The sequence below is a fragment of the Chrysemys picta genome, chromosome 16 (genome assembly GCF_011386835.1).
Source record: "Chrysemys picta bellii isolate R12L10 chromosome 16, ASM1138683v2, whole genome shotgun sequence".
NCBI classification, from domain to species: domain Eukaryota; kingdom Metazoa; phylum Chordata; order Testudines; family Emydidae; genus Chrysemys; species Chrysemys picta.
The window spans coordinates 6267801-6284191 of record NC_088806.1 but is presented as its reverse complement, the minus strand read 5'-3'; the positions used below and the strand labels follow the sequence as shown (position 1 = coordinate 6284191).

Here is a 16391-nt window from a genome sequence, read left to right as displayed (position 1 = left end):
CAGAACACTCAGGGGAAAGCGAGATCGGGGAGGGACCTGCTGCCAGTTGTCAGTCAGAATACGAGGGAAGCCCTGAGTGACATCTGCCTCATGATTCCACATCTGCAGGGAACAATCCTGAATTTGGAGAGCTCACAAGGTCTTTGTAGGTCATCCCAAATGTTTCCTGTATTCACGGACAGATTTTGAGTTGGTGTAACCAATTCCCTACCTGTGCAGGCAGCTCTCGGGAGCACTTCTTTCTCAGAACTCTGGAGGTCTGGGATCCACAGCTCTTCCCCTTGTTCCAGCTGCAAGATCGCACCAGGTTTGGAAACTGGAAACACTACTCAAGGCAAAGAAAACAAGGGAGGAGGTCCATGGCATTTGTGGGATACTTGTCACAAAGAATATTCCATGGTTTTAACCCCAGCTCATTTTTAAGCAGTAAGATCCCAAGACCAGCTTCCTTGGCTCAAAGTGGCAGGAGAGTTATTAATGTAAATCATATTAATTACCTTAGTGCCTAAGGACCAACTAACACTGGGTCCCCATTGTGGTAGGCAAAGTACAAACAGAGAATAGTAGATGGCCCATGCCCTGAAGAATTTACAATCTAAATAGACAAGACAGACACAGAATGGGGGAAGGGGTAGAACCCACTGTTAGAATAGAGATATTCAGGCCTGTCCGTAAAGCCTATACTTTAAGAACTTAGGTGTATTTTTATCACTTAGCTAGTTACAGGGGTATAAAAACAAAGAATCAAAATCACAGTCTGCCTGTGTATGGGCCTTGTCTCACTAGGATAGTCTGAGGCCTTGTTCTTTGGCTAAGCAGCAGGGGCAGCCACAAGCTGGGAAGCATATGCTCACATCATCACATCCCAAACCAGTCACACTAAAATAAGGGGGTATTGGGCTGTTAGGAAGACGATCCCGTCCTGACAGTGCCCATCACCACCAGATAAAGAAACAGATCTTAAGACCGTTAAAGAAAACTTAGTTTGATAGCATCATGTCTGGCAAGAAATCACTTATCAATGGTTCTGGTTGTGAAACCCTCATTTCTATATTGTTTTATCTTTATGGTCTCCCCCTTTTCTATTGTTAATCTGTCTGGTTCTTTAATTGTTTCTGTCTGCTGTATAATTAATTTTGCTAAGTGTAAGTTAATTAGGGTAGTGGGATATAATTGGTTAGGGAATTATGTCACAATATGTTAGGATTGGTTAGTTAAATTTCAGTATAATGATGGGTTAAGGTATAGCTGAGAATATTACTATATAAACTGGGGTCAAACAGGAGGGGTAAGGGAAATTGGAATCATGTTTGTTAAGGGAACTGGGACACAGGCAAGGCTCTGCGGCATCAGAGCTGGGAAGAGGGTTGCAGGATAAAAGCTCTGCGGTGTCAGAGTTGGGAACGGAACACTGGGGAACAGACTCTATCGGAGTAAAGAGATAAGCCCGACTGGTGTGAAGGGCTTTGGAATATACTTGCTTGGAAACTAACCCCAATAAACATCGCATTATCTCACCAGGTTGTAGCCAGACAGATTTCTTGGATCGGCACATGCGCCAGGAAGGCTGCTGATGATTCCTGCGCCCTAGTGGAATGACCCATCATGCTAGTCGGCAGGGGCATCTTCACCAGTTCATAAGAGTAGTGGATGCAGGCCGTGATCCAAGATGAGATTCTCCGGGCAGACACTGGGCAACCCTTCATCTGCGACAGAAATGAACAACTGCATTGACGTTCAGAACATCTTCATTCTATCCATGTACAAGGCCAGCTCCCGTCTGACGTCCAGGATATGCAGCCTGCATTCCTCATCCATTCCATGAGGCTTTGGACAAAAGACCAGTAAATATATGTCTTGACCAGTATGAAACTGGGAGACGAGCTTGGGCAGAAAAGCCAGGTGCAGATGCAGATGGATCTTGTCCTTATAGAAGACCGTATAAGGCGGCTCTGATGTGAGTGCCCTGATGTTGGACACCCTATGAGCCAAAGTTATAGCAACCAAGAAGGAGATCTTCCAGGAGAGAAGCAGGAGGGAGCAAGAAGCAAAGGGTTCAAAGCTGGGACCCATGAGCCTTGACAGCAGAAGAGTCACATCCCGAGGGGAGCAAGGTCCCAGACATGAGGGTAGAGGTGCTCCAGACCTTTCAAGAACCGCACGCCATCATGGAATGGGTGAAGACTTTTTTTTTTTAAGGGTTGGAAGAGACTTCAGGAGGTAATTTAGTCCAAACACCAACTAAATCATCCCAGCCAATGCTGTGTCAAGCTAGGCCTTAAAAACCTCTACGGATGGCGATTCCACCACTTCCCTAGGTAACCCATTCCAGTGCTTCATCATCTTCGTAGTGAAATAGTGTTTCCTAATATCCAACCTAGACCTCCCTCACTGCAACTCGAGACCATTGCTTCTTGTTCAGTCATCTGCCACCACTGAGAACAGCCGAGCTCCATCCTCTTTGGAACCCCCCTTCAGGTAGTTGAAGGCTGCTACCAAACCCCTCTCACTCTTCTCTTCTGCAGACTGAACAATCCCAGTTCCCTCAGCCTCTCCTCGTAAGTCATGTGTCTCAGCACCCTAATAATTTTCGTTGCCCTCTGCTGGACTCTCTCCAATTTGTCCACCTCCTTTCTGTAGTGGGGGGCCCAAAACTGGACACAATGCTCCAGATATGGCCTCATCAGTGCCGAATAGAGGGGAATCAATACTTCCCTTGATCTGCTGGCAATGCTCCTACTAATGCAGCCCAATATGCCGTTAACCTTCTTGGCAACAAGGGCACACTGCTGACTCATATCCAGCTTCTCATCCACTGTAATCCCCAGGTCCTGCCTTGAAACGGAGGATGGAATGACAAAATGGCCGCCGGGTGTACCCTGAAGAAAGATAGTGACAGGCCCTGGAGCTTAAGCTGAAACAAAAGTCCAGGATGTGCTGCAGCAGGGCCTCTTCAGTGCAAATGTGTCAATCAGAGGCCCAACACGTGAACTACTTCCACTTTGCAATAGAGGTAGTGTACAAGGGTTTGCCAGGGCTCAACCCTCTCCAGGGTGGCAGGGAGCCACACCGGCTCACTAGGCCCCATTGAGCTTGGGGGGGATTCATCTGGCTGTGGGGTCTCCCTCAGCAGCCCTTGCTGTAACTGGAAGCAACACGGTAAACCCGGCCCTGGCTCAGGGCGGGGCAACAACACTGAGTCAGGGCTCAGTCAGGACTGAGCCACAAGTAGAAAAGGATTAAGCCCAGGCCCTAAGTCAGAGCGGGGCAGCAAACGCTGAGCCAGGAGCTCAGGCCCTCAGTCAGGGCTGAGCAGTAACAACAGGTCCCAGCCTCCTCAGGTCAGGGAGAGGGGGGGTCTGCCACCCATAAGTTGGGTGGCAGGGGGGACGCAGGCCCTCCCACTCCACTGCGTCCCAGCCCGGGGCCCTAGCAGCGGCAGAAGACCCGCTGCTGTCAGTGGGGATCCTGGCCGCAACACACCGATATAGGCTCTGGCAGTGCTGCAGCCAGACTGGGGTCGGCTGCCCCCGGGCTACTTCCACACTCCCCCTCAGGGCCTACCTGGGTCCTGGTGTCGGCCTCTGGGGGATCCAGGACCATGGGTTCTTCAGGGCTGGGATTGATCGGCAAGCCTGGCAGCTCCTCCGGAAAGCGGCCGCAGGGCAGGCCCGGCAGCTCCTGGCGGCCGCCTTGGGCCGCAGAGTTTTCCCAGCCACGAGCTAGGCTGGAGACGTCTGGTCTCTCCGGCGGCTGGGCCTTGACTGAGTTCTGAGGGCGAGCCTTTATACTTCCGGGTTGCCGCCTGACCCTCTGAGCTCCCTAGCTCCGCCCACTCCAGCCTCCAGATGGGCTCTTCCCCCTCCGGGGTGGCGGGGAGCCACACTGCCTCGCTACAGGTAGCCATGGTGGAGGGTTTCCTGCTGCCCAGCAGGACCTGCTGGACACCATCGAAGCACTGCCATTCATCCATACTTAGCCACACAGAAGTCAAGTTGTCAGGTGCAGCGTCGCCAGGTTTTCCACCTCCAGATGGAGTGACCATTCATGGTGAGACGAGAAGGTCCTGCTGAGGTGATCTGCCAGGATGTTCTTGGTTCCAGGCAGGTGGGTGGCTACCAGATGAATGGCATGCTGCACACAAAAGTCCCAGAGGCTGAGCGCCTCCCAACAAAGGGCTGAAGACCTGGCACGGCCCTGTCTGTTGATGTAATGCATTGCGGCGGTATTGTCTGTCAGGACCTGCATGTCCAAGACCAGGGTGAGTGGCGGAGATGGGGTCATGAAGGGAACTCCTTGTAGCACTGACTTGGGATCCAGCCACCAGTCCAGGGACGAGAGGATGTGGCTCGGCACCGTGACGACTTGGTCCAGGGCGTGCCTGCTGGGGATATAGACCAAGGCCAGCCATGCTTGCAGAGGCCATAGATGAAGTCGCAGGCACATGCAGGCTGTGGTGAGCAGGTGACTCTTTATGTGGGAGATCAGGTCCAACATGGCCCAAAAATGCACCTCCGGAAAGCAGGCCCTAGCCCGTGAGTCGTTGAGAACCGCTCCAATAAATTCTATGCATTGGACTGGCATCAATGTGGACTTTTCTGTGTTTATTAGCAGGCCCAGGTCATTGCAGGTGGAGCACACCAGATCAGGGCTCCTTTGCACCTGCCCTGGAGACCTGCCCTTGATGAACCAGTCGTCGAGTTACGGGAAGATCTGGACTCCTCAACATGTCAGGTAAGCTGCCACTGGTGTCACACATTTTGTGAACACTCTGGGAGCCGAGGACAGGCCAAAGGGCAGTGCTGTGAACTGGAAGTGGTGCCCGGCTACCATGAAACACAGGAAACGCCTGTGTCCCAGGAATATGTAGACATCAAAGTAAGCATCCTTTAAGTCGAGAGTGGCATACCAGTCTCCCAGATCCAGGGAAGGGATGATGAAGGCCAGAGAGACCATGCGAAACTTCAACTTCTTGAGAGACTTGTTGAGGTCATGCAGGTCCAGGATGGGTCTTAGGTCCCCTTTAGCCTTCTGGATTAGGAAGTAGCAGGAGTAGAATCCTCTTCCTTATATTTCCCAAGGAACTTCCTCCACAGTCGCCAAGTCCAGGAGCTTTTCGACCTCCTGAATGAGGAGTTTCTCATGAGAAGGGTCCCTGAAAAGGGACAGGGAAGTGGGAGGGAGGGGCGGCAAAAATTGCAGGGTATAGCCCCGAGCTATTATGTCCAGGACCCAGCGGTCCAACGTAACTTGTGACCAGGTCGAATGGTACGGAGAGAGGCGGTTGAGGAAAAGGCGGGAAGGATCCAGGTGACTGACTGGGGCGTCGCTTTCGGGCACACCCTCAAAATGAGCACTTTTGGCCCCCTAGATGTTTGGCGGGTTCAGGTTGCACAGGTGAGCAGGAGAAAGAAGGGCATCGACAACTAAAACTAGCATTCCTTCATATTGCAGAGCCCTGATGGGGTTGCTAGAGTCTTGGCGGCCAGGGTGGCCAGATGTGCTTTCTAGCAGACTGTGGCGTGTGCATGCCCAACGAGCGAAGGGTAGCTCTAGTGTCCTTCAACCCGCGCAGCCTGGCGTCCATCTGCTTGGAGAAAAGACCAACCCCGTCGAAGGGGAGGTCTTGAATTGAAGCCTGCATCTCCTGAGAGAAGCCCACCATTTGGAGCTAGGAACTACATAACAACCACTGATGCGACCACCCGAGCCGCCGAGTCTGCCGCATCTCATGCCATCTACAGGGAGCATCTGGCCGCCGCGGTACCCTCTTCCACCAGGGTGCCAAACTCTTGGGCTAGACTTTGTGGGAGGGATTCCTGGAACTTTTTGAGACCGTCCCAGAGGTTAAAGTTATATCTGCCCAACAGGGACTGATGGTTTGCCACCTGAAATTGTAAGCTGGTGGTAGAATAAACTTTTCTCCCAAATTTGTCCTCTTTGTTCTTGGGAGTTGAGGAGGTGTGACCTTGTTTGTCCTTCTTGTTGGTCACAGACACAACCCAGGCCCACCCTTTTGCCTCCATCCCCGGTGCCAATCGACACCACAGGACCTCCCACAGCCCAGACAAAACGGTCGCGGGACCTTTGAGGGCTAGCCCACTGGATGACTTTAGGAAGCATCAAGCGCTACTTTGACACGTGGCCGAGAACTTGGGGCTGGAAGTGAAGGAGATGGCGGAGTAGGAGGGGGAACCCTTTTCAATATCCTCTTGACCTCTACGCCCCCCTGGTCACCCTGCCTGTGCATGAAGGGGTTCTCAAGATAGCGAAGATCCTATGGCATCTTCAACACAGCTTCCTCCTGAGAAGGAACACTTCTCATTATGTTGTTTCATTCAGGCAATCAGGCCTTGCATTTCTTTGTTGCACTGTTTGCATTTTGCACTCATGCCTGCCTTACCCACAGGTAGAGGAACTTCATTAAAATATTCCCAAACTGGGTCTCTTTTATGGCCTGCTGCCATTATAGGTTTTTCCTGCTAGTGAGAAAACGGTATGGTAGATCTCAAATCAATGAAGGCTACAGTCAGAAAGACCTCAAGACTTCTGGAATATGCTGCTTGAATAGTTTCACTTTTGTTTCTACTATCCGTCCCTCCCTTCTCACATTTATCTCCAGACTTCTTCTCTTTGTCCAGATCTATTCCGCCCCCAACAATCTTCTATTCATTGAACTTTTTAAAACTTTGCACTTTTAGAGTGAGGTAAGGGATTGACTCTGTGTACACAAATTTGCAGAGGGACAATAAGGTTGAGGTGTGTTATTTCTCACCTCTATATATTATTTATTTTAAAACATTTTTGCTGTTAACAAGCACGTTATCTCTGGAGACACAAATCCACAGTTTGAGAATTGCAAAACTAACCATCTCTGATGGTATCTTTTAGACTGAGCACTGAGCCCCATTGGGTAGATAGAAAGATTAACCTCAATAATCGAAACAGAAGTCCCTGAAACCCCATAAGATTGGGTCCCTAAATCCATGAACTAATGGAACTCATTTACAAAACTTTTCTTAAACATTACATGAATATATTGTCTCATACTATAGAATTAGAATTTATAATCCCTATTCCATGATGAGATCTCTGAGCTATAAAGGTATCTATCTTTAAATAGTTTTTTCCTAAAAAAGCATTTTATCAAAAAATTCCAATTGTTTGATTTGTATCCAACCTGCAAAGTACTACATTTTAGGGAAGGAAAATCCAATGCACAACTACAAACGGGGGACTAAGTGGCTAGGGGGCAATACTACTCAAAAGATCTGGGGGTTATAAGTATCAGGGGGTAGCCGTGTTAGTCTGTATCTACAAAAACAACAAGGAGTCTGGTGGCACCTTAAAGACTAACAGATTTATTTGGGCATAAGCTTTCATGAGTTAAAACCTCACTTCTTCTATGCATCCGAAGAAGTGAGGTTTTAACTCACGAAAGCTTATGCCCAAATAAATCTGTTAGTCTTTAAGGTGCCACCAGACTCCTTGTTGTTTTGGGGGGTTATAGTGGATCACAAATTGAATCTGAGCCATCCATGTGACTCAGTTGTGACAAAGGTTAGTTCAGTACTGGAATAGGTTACCAAAGGATGTTATGGAATCGCCATCATTGGAGATTTTTAAGGACAGGTTGGACAAACACCTCAGTGTTGGGGGTGGACTAGATGACCTCTCATTGTTCATTCCAGCTCTACAGTTCTACTATTCTATTCTGAGGAAATGTTCGATCATTTTATTACTCCACTGACCCGGCCCACCCCACTAGCACTAAACAACTGTGACATTTTGAAACCCTCCCAGTGACAAAGTCTGGGAACGAAATACGAGACAAGAGCAAAACAAAAGGAGTGACTTGGGAGATTTCCCCTAACATGGTCCCCTGACATGGCAGCACACTCCCACAGCCCAGGCACAGGGAGAGTCAGGAATTGACCTTTCCTCTCCCTGCACCTCACCTTGTTCACTGGAAAGTGAATCTGCACATGGATGCTACAGTAAGTGTGTGGGGGCAGGTTAGAGATCTGGGAATCTCTCCCCCCCAATTATTTCTCCCACTGCCCCTATTAATCTTTCTCTCCCTTTTCTCCTTGTGTTTCCTATCTCCTCTCCCTCCCCCTCTGGCGGACAGACAGCCATTCCTGGGTGTTCGCTCTCCTATGGCTGGATCAGCTCCTGCAATTGCTAAGGGGAGGAGAGCTGTGGGGTGAGGAGGGGCTATTTGTGCACAGTCAGTTTCATGCCCATCCCCAGCACCTTCCCTGAGGGCTCTATCAATCACCTGGAGTATCTGGCTCAGATATTGGTGTGGGCAGAGCCTAGGGCTGGCCCACGGAGCTAATTACAGCTGGAGAAAGTCCTCACCTTGCCTGGGCACAGAGGAAGCTTCACTCCAAGTCACTCCCAAGCCCCCACCCCACCAGGGGAGCAGCAGCTGCTCAGTCTGGGCTCCCAGATCACAATGCAGGCAGCAGCGTCTGACCCAGGAAGCTCAACCCCAATCTCCTGAGAAGAGAGAGAGACACAGTCAGACATTGGCTTTCCCCCGTTAGCAACAACTGAAACACACACAGCCCCTCCCCCTCGCCACAGGGACATATCCTGATTTTATTTGCCCCCATGTTAATCTGGAGTCACTTCATGTTCTTCCTTGAAGTGTCTCTTGAGTAACACTCATCTCAGTGAGACCAGAAACATGGCTCAGGAGGGAAGACGGCCAGAGTCCTTTCCTCCTCCCTCACCCCCTCTGCCCCTTCTTCTGAGAAGGATTCACAGCAACAGTTTTCCCTCCAAAACCTGAAGTTCCTCCAGTTTTGAAAATGGGGAGAGTAGCTCACCTTGCTGTCAGGATTTTGTATCGATAAATGGATAGAGTGTTATCAGCAGCCCCTGCCAGCCATTCACACAGGTGTGGGGAGCCCTGGATGATGCTTCTTTAACAGGAGAATGGATGGCATGGAGGAGCTACATTTTTTAAGAAACTTCCATGCCCGGTGACTGGCAGATAATGGCCAATAGGGACACACTCCAGACACGACTATATCTCAGCACTGGGCGAAGCAACCCCTCATGGAGACCATTTGTCATGGGGGTTTGAGATACTGCTGGTGAACATGGTGAGGGACTAATACAGTAGCATGGAGATTCTCAGCCACTCTGAGTGCAGCCTGGGCAGCAAGGAGCCAGGCACAGACTGAGCCCTCGTCCTGTGCCCCGGAGGAGAAGAAAAGGGTCCAGCTAACTGTCCTGTGAGCAGCTGGGTGACACCGTTCCCCCAAACAGGGAGAGGCCTCTGGCTTTGATGTATATTAAATATGGGGCAAGTCACTTTCATCACCAAACATTTTAATGAAGATAAGGGGGAAAGAAATGAGTCTCAAACGAGAGGGGAAAGTTGACCATTTAACTCCCTGCAACTGCCAGGATGGAGAATGACCAAGGCAACAAATTCTCTCCAAAACACAACTTGCTGCAACTAAACATGGGATTGTCTCCAAACACAAGATGCTTTTTAACAGACATTTGATAATTACATGACAAAATCTGACAGCTGATATCCATGTTAAGTCATTAAAGAGGAAAGGGTGGAAATCTGGAGAATTTGTTATCAATTTTCACAAATTAGAAAGGAAAGTGGAAAAATGTGAGGAATTTCATATTGATAGTTAATAGTAGGTAAAGAGGTAAAATGAGAGTGAATTTCATATTGTTAGGTTTCAGAGTAGCAGCCGTGTTAGTCTGTATCCGCAAAAAGAACGGGGGTACTTGTGGCACCTTAGAGACTAACAAATTTATTAGAGCATAAGCTTTCGTGGACTACAGCCCACTTCTTCGGATGCATATAGAGTTATGTGACACACATGACACCAAGATGAGATCATTAATATACTAACCTATAGGAGAAGGACACCCCAACATTAGTAGGGGAGAAACCCCCACTGAACATGCATTACACCTAGCAGTGTCAGCAGAACATATCGGCTACACAACTAAAGAAAGGGATCTGCACGTAGCTGTAGACAGATCAATGAAAAGCGCCACTCAGTGCACAGCTGCCAGCAAAAAAGTGAACATGTTCAGATTCATAAGGAATGGGATGGGGAATAACACGGAACATATGTGTATAAATCAAGGGGGCAGCCTCCACTATCCTGGGACCACCATGGCTACAGCACTGCACATAGGATATTTTAGATCCATCTTTGAGAACTGGGGAAGAAATAGGTCTAAAAAAGAAATATTTGATAATGAGAGAAAAGCACCTGGTTCTGAAGGGATTTTATACTAAGTAAGTGAGAGGAGTTGGACAGTTTGACAGGATTGTATATGGAAGTTCCATAAACAGACAGTAATAATTTCCCACACACACACACACCCTTCACATGGGCAGCAGGGAGCCCTTTGGGCAGGTGGTTTAAGAGGGTATGTGAGGGGAGTATGGAGCAGGAAAAGTCCCTGTCAGTGGGGAGGAGGCAGCAGCAGGGGCGGGCAGCTGACTGGCAGCTGCGGAGAGCTGCATTGGGCAGTTGGGGGTAGCAGTAGCCAGGACTGTGTAACCTTGGGCTGGACGGTCTCCAGTGGGGACTTTTTCCTCCTGTCCCCTTCCTTGCCTTATTTCTGGCAGAGAATGGTCACCCCATCCCACCCCAGAGGCAGCTGTGTCTCAGGACTCTGCAAGCTGCACCCATTAAGCCCCTTCTCATTTGGGGAATGATTGAGGACAATTTCCCAAAGAAAGAAAGAAAATTGGCCGCAGGTCAAACGAGTGGGAAAATATCCCAAACCTGAGACTGTTAAATGAACATTGGAGAATTAGAGAGCAAATGGGGCAAAATCTGAAAAGGAGACTAGGGAAAGTGTCAATAATTGCTTCATCAGCACCGACCCTTCATGGAGCAGTTGCTGCTTTTAGCCCTGAGAGGAGACTCCCTGTGTCTGACTCCTGCCCACGGGGCCATGGTCGGAGGTGGTGACCCAGTGAAGCTGAGTTGAGGCTGATGCAAGGTGAGCAAAGCCGAACCAGCCGCCCAGGGTGCGGTGCTGGAAGCCGGGATGGCGGGTGAGCCTGGTCTCCCTACATCAGTGGTTCTCAACCAGGGGGACACGAACACCTGGGGGTGCACAGGGGTCTTCCGGGGGGTCCATCAACTCATCCAGATGTGGCCCTAGTTTTACAACAGGCCACAGAAAAAGCACCAGCGCGGTCAGTACACACTGAACCCCCGCAGCCAGTCATGGCACACGGGGGACTCTGCGCGCCGGGCAGGGACAGGGGCGCGCGGCGCTCACACCCCGGGGGTGCAGCCGGGCCAAAGACCCCGGGGCTGAGGCTCTCCGCGCCCCGCGAGCAGCCCCGGCTCCCCCCGCAGCGCAGCACCCGGGACACGAGAGTTCGCCTGAGAAGCGGGGAGGGGCCGAGGGCTTCGGGCGGGGCCGCTATTCCCGGGGGGGCGGGTCTCAGAGGCGCCGGCTGGGGGCGGGGTCTTTCCGAGGGGAGAGGAGATAAGGAAACGGTCAGCCTGGTCTCGGGGCCCTCCCTTACCTCGGCTGCAGAGGGCGGAGGCCGCCCCCGGGGCAGGCTGGGAGATGTAGTTCCTGAGTCTCCCGGGAGCGGAAGTGACGTTAGGTGGGGGGAGGACGAGCCGGGCTGCGAACGCGGGCGGGGCGCTGCGGCTCTGCCTGGCTCGTGCGGGGCCGTTGGAGCCTCTGCCGGAGCCGGAGAAGACTTTTGTGCCGCTCGAGCGCTTGTCTCTGACCCGCCCACAGAGGCTGGGGCAGGGACAGATGGGACCCCGCCCCGTGTTTCCCGGCTCTGGGCATGCGCAAATCGCGGGGGCGGGGCAGAATCCCACATGCGCAGAGGCTGCATTTCCCAGAGCATCGGGGCACGTGGGTAGCTGCAGCCTCCAGGTACCGGAGCGAGCCCCGGGGGCGGGGCCAGGCGGTGACTCTACCCCCGTGTCCAAGGCGGGGACCCGGCATCTCGCAGCGCCGGGATCTGCTCCCTGGGGGCAGCGCCCGCGGGGGGCTCGGAGCTGCTGTCCCCGCAGGATCCCAACGCCCCCGGGCCCGGCCAGGCTCTGCCCTGGGGCCCCACGGGAGATCCCGGGGGGCGGGGACCAGCCCCCACTGGGGTCCCGGCGTGGGGCTGGACGGGGGCTGCCGGGGGGCGGAGACCTGGGAAAGTGGCGGATGGATACATGTCTGTGCAGCCTGGACGGAGGAGGGGGGGGGAAGGAGAAGAGCAGGTGACCCCCCGAGGAGCGGGGAGAGGAAGGGGGGTTGAGATCCCCTCGGATTTACCGCTGCCCCTTCCCGTGGGGACCCCCCATCCTCTCCAGCCCTGCCCCCTTTCTCTCTAGAGAGCAACGAGCAACATCCAGGGTGACCCTCCCTTTTCCCTCAAATCCCTGAGAAGGTCTCTGTTCCCCTCCCCCGATTGTGCCCCATTTTCTCTCCACTTCGCCAATGCCCAATTCAAATCTCAGGTTTGGGGTGTTTCCCCCCATTTTTACCTACAGTGATTTGTCCTTGTTTAGGTGGGAAATGGTTCCCCTGAGTGATTTCTGAACTGGGAAGAGGGTTAATGGGCAGAGGCTGGGAGAGCCCTGAGTCAGGGATACCACTGGGCTGGGGGGACCACTCTCTGCTGGCAACAGGGCATGGAAAGGCCAGGGAGGGGAGGAGAAAGTGTCCGCCATAGAGAGGGCCCAGCCCCAGGTTTCCCAGTCCCAGCTACTTCCCCCCTCCCCCACCCTGCCCAACCCAGCAGCTTCTGCCCCCCACAGCCTCCCACCGCCTGCTAGTCACATTTCCAGACCCCACAGCCAGTGATCTTCTGACTCCAGCCCCACTCCTTTCCCCTGTGAAAGCGACATCACCCAGGGCTCCCTGCCGGCCATGTGAATGTGAGGCAAGAAGAATCCATCCCATTCTGTTGTTGATTGAATATCAGCTGTATAATCCCCTCTTTTTTTGCCTCTTTTCTCTTGAACTGTGGAATGGTGACATAAAATCTCCCCAGATGTTGGTGCTTCTCTCTTATATTGGCAAATATTTAGTTTGTGACCCATTTTCTCCTCTGTTCTGAACTACTGATATCAAATTCTTGAAAATCTTCCCACTTTTCTCTCCAGGTGTCTGACTGAGATCAGGGTTCTTATCATACCGAGCGTGGCTCAGGTCTTGCCTGAGATCAGGTCCCCCAGTGTGCCGGGCACTGCACAAACCCTGACCAAGTTTGGGGCATTCATTGTGCCAGGAACTGCACAGACCCCTACAGAGAGCAGGGACCTTGTTGTGCTGGGGGCTACAGTGACCCTGACTGAGCTCTGGGCCACTGTTGTGCCAGGCCCTGCATCAACACAAAGTGAAATTCGGCTCCCATTGTGCCAGGCGCTGCAGAGACCCCGAGTGAGATCTGGGCCCTGTTCTGCCCGGCGCTGCAGAGACCCCGAGTGAGATCTGGGCCCTGTTCTGCCCGGCGCTGCAGAGACCCCGAGTGAGATCTGGGCCCTGTTCTGCCCGGCGCTGCAGAGACCCCGAGTGAGATCTGGGCCCTGTTCTGCCAGGCGCTGCAGAGACCCCGAGTGAGATCAGACCCCACTGTTGTGCTGGGTAAAACTGAGAGCTGGACCGAGATCACGGCCCCCCTTGTGCCGGGCAGCGCACGACTGCAGCCCAGATTGCTGCCTCCATTGTGCTGGGCACTTCAGAGACCCCGACTGAGATCCGTGTCCCCGTCAGGCCTGGCCCTGCACTGACCCCAACCAACATCACGCCCCACCACTCTACTGGGCACTGCAGAGACCCTGACGGAGATCCTGCCCCCACATTTTGCCAGATGCTGCAGGGACCCCAAACAAAATCAGGGATCCTGTAATGCCGGGAGTTGCAGAGCCCCCGACTGAGGTCAGGCCCCCTGTTGTGCAGGGCTATGCACAGACACTGACCACAATCAGAGTCCCCATTGTGACTGGTGCTGAACAGACACCAAGGGTATCTCTACCCTGCCATTAAAAACCCACAGCTGGCCCATGGCAGCTGACTCAGGCTCACAGGGCTCAGGCGAAGGGGCTGTTTAATTGCAGTGTAGATGTCTGGGCTCAGCTGGAGCTGGGCTGTAGCACCCTGTGAGGTGGGAGGGTGCCAGATCTTGGGCTGCAGCCCAAGCGGGGTCATCTACACCACAATTAAACAGTCCCACAGCCTGAGCCGTGTGAGCCCAAGTCAGCGGGCACGGGCCAGCCGCCGGTGTCTGACTGCAGTGTAGACATGCCCACAGTGACAGAGTCCTTGCCACCAAAAGCTCAAAGGCTAATTAGGCAAATGGTGGGAGGCTACTCTCCATTTTACAGATGGGGGAACAAGCTCAGAGAGCTGAAGTAATTTGCTCAAGTTTGCATGGAGAATTTGGGTCAAAACTGGGAACTGAACCCAGATTGTTTGAATTCTTGCCTCTCCCCTTAACCGCAAGCCCAGCATATGTGTGTACAACGTTCTTTTGGTCTGTGTTTGCACTGCATTGGCTTCCAAGGGAGGTTGTGGAAATTCCTTCATTGGAGGCTTTTAAGACCAGATTAGAGGTACACCAGTCTGGGAGTGTCTAGGGATACTTGGTGACAGAGCTAGAAATAGATCCTAGTTCTAGTGCCACCGTACTGCTGTTTTGGGTACTGAAGGTCTCTGCCATGCTGGTGTTTTAGGCACTGGTGTAAACCCTTCATATAGACAGAATTTACACTAGTGCACTCTGATTGGCACTGGTGCACCATGTCCCAGTTTGAAGGCTTGCGGGGGGTGGGGGGCGGAACAGTGACCTCACCGAGGCCTGGGGCTGGCTGATCAGTGCAACTGGTAACGGTGGGGCAGCAGTGAGGTATGAGTCAGGAGCACAGCCCCACAGGACTGGACACTGACTTCTCCTGACCCAGGAGATGCACCCCCAGCTGTGTACAGGGACCGCAGCTGAGCTGCCCTGCCAAGACAGCCTGTGCATCCATGGACAAACCACCTCTTCCTGCAGCCTAATGCAATGGGGTCTGGGGACCTTTCCAAGCTGCGGGTGATGGGGCTCTGGCGTTACCGGGGTCTGTTCTTCTCTCTGTCACTGACCTGCTTGGTGACCTTGGGGAAGTCACAGCCCCTCTGTGTTTTCCTCCTACCCATTGTCTACTTGGATTGTGATCTCTTTGGGGCAAGGACTGTCCCTCTCTCTCTGTGCAGTGCCCAGCACAATGGGGGTGCTGATCTCAGTCAAGTTCTCTGCCATGCACAGCACAATGGGGACCTGATCTCCATCAGTGTCTGTGCAACGCAAAGCACAGTTTATGGACTCACAGACTTTAAGGCCAGAAGGGACCATCATGATCATCAAGTCTGAGCTGCACATTGCAGGCCACAGAACCTCACCCACCCACTCCTGTAACAGACCCCTAACCTCTGGCTGAGTAATGAAGTCGTCAAGTAATGATTTACAGACTTCAAGTTACAAAAAAATTCACCATTTACACTAGTTTAAACCTGCAAATGACCCATGCCATACCCCAGGTTGTAGAGGAATGCAAAAAAAACCCCCCAAAAACAAAACCCAGGGTCTCTGTCAATCTCAGTCTGGGCAAAATTCCTTCCCATCCCAAAAAATGGCAATCAATTGGACCCTGAGCATGTGGGCAAGACCCAGCAGCCAGACACCTGGGAAAGAATTCTCTGTAGTAACTCAGAGCCTTCCCCATCTAGTGTCCAATCACCAGCCTTTCTAGATATTTGCTGCTAGCAGTTGCAGATGGGCTACATGCCATTGTAGGCAGTCCCAGGGCCGGCACCAGCTGAGCAAGCTGGTGCTTGGGGCAGCAGATTGTTCGAGGTGACTTTCTGCCCAATCCTAGGACGACACAGCCGCTTTTTTGTTGTTGTTGTTGTTCCGCTCCGGCTGCCCTGTAGGGGGCGGCGGCACGGAGAACCAGAGTGCCCTGCAGGACAGTCCTCCTCCTTCCCTCCCCACCGACTGGAGCGGAGCCCTCGTGGCAGGAGGCGGCGCAGCGGGAGGGGCCGCGTGGCAGCGTTCCTGCTGTAGCCCTGGCTGCCCCCTTCTCTCTCTCTTCCACCCGCTCCCTCCCCTCCCCCGCCCAGCTGGTCCCCCTGCACCCGCGCTCTGGCCGTGCCGCAGGTTTTTTTTTTTTTTTTTGCTTGGGGCAGCCAAAAAGCCAGAGCCGGCCCTGGGCAGTCCCATCCTACCATCCCCTCCATAAAGGCTTCAAGCTCAGTTTTGAAGCCAGTTAGGTTTTTTGCCCCCAATGCTTCCCTTGGGAGGCTGTTCCAAAACTTCAGTCAGATGGTTAGAAACCTTTGCCTAATTTCAAGGCAAAACTTATTGATAATCAATATCCATT

At 52.6% G+C, this 16391-nt stretch overlaps 1 protein-coding gene and 2 long non-coding RNA genes across 3 annotated transcripts in view; 2 read left to right on the top strand and 1 right to left on the bottom strand.

Annotated features, from left to right (window-relative positions):
* The window catches only part of LOC101944793 (zinc finger protein 3-like), a 439596-nt gene that overhangs the window by 272342 nt on the left and 150863 nt on the right, over positions 1-16391 (top strand). The gene's annotated exons all lie outside the window — the stretch shown is intronic.
* On the bottom strand, positions 210-11900 carry LOC101942986 (uncharacterized). The gene is made up of 3 exons (XR_010593210.1): positions 11543-11900; positions 8365-8505; positions 210-325 (listed from the first exon to the last, which is right to left on the bottom strand). It is a non-coding gene; the product is annotated as an uncharacterized LOC101942986 (long non-coding RNA).
* The window catches only part of LOC135975977 (uncharacterized), a 47467-nt gene continuing 41580 nt past the window's right edge, over positions 10505-16391 (top strand). Inside the window, exon 1 of the long non-coding RNA XR_010593205.1 lies at positions 10505-11004. This is a non-coding gene — a long non-coding RNA (uncharacterized LOC135975977). The remainder of the gene's footprint in view (positions 11005-16391) is intronic.